A 312-nucleotide genomic window follows, 5' to 3' on the forward strand; every position below is an offset into this window, starting at 1 on the left:
CAACGGCGGCTGTGCTTCCTGAGTAGGCTGAGGAGGTTTGGAATGTCGCCTAAGGTCCTTTGCAACTTCTACAGCCTCATCATTGAGGGCATCCTGACCAGCTGCATCACTGTCTGGTATGGCAGCACTACTGCTATGGACCGCAAGTGCCTGCAGAGAGTGGTAAAGAAGATCACCAGGACTCCACTGCCCTCTCTGCAGAGCATTTACCACCGCAGGGTACGTAGGAAGGCTGCCTCCATCCTCAAAGATCCCACCCACCCCCAGCACGGACTGTTCACTTCTTTGCCCTCTGGCCGGAGGTTCAGAAGT

General features: G+C 55.8%; 1 protein-coding gene across 1 annotated transcript in view; it reads right to left on the bottom strand.

The window, feature by feature from the left end:
- Positions 1–312, bottom strand: part of LOC109974967 (receptor-type tyrosine-protein phosphatase mu-like) — a gene marked incomplete at its 5' end in the record, with an annotated part of 97,770 nt that overhangs the window by 18,843 nt on the left and 78,615 nt on the right. The window lies entirely within an intron of this gene.

Source organism: Monopterus albus, unplaced genomic scaffold (genome assembly GCF_001952655.1).
Source record: "Monopterus albus unplaced genomic scaffold, M_albus_1.0 scaffold355.1, whole genome shotgun sequence".
Lineage (NCBI taxonomy): Eukaryota > Metazoa > Chordata > Actinopteri > Synbranchiformes > Synbranchidae > Monopterus > Monopterus albus.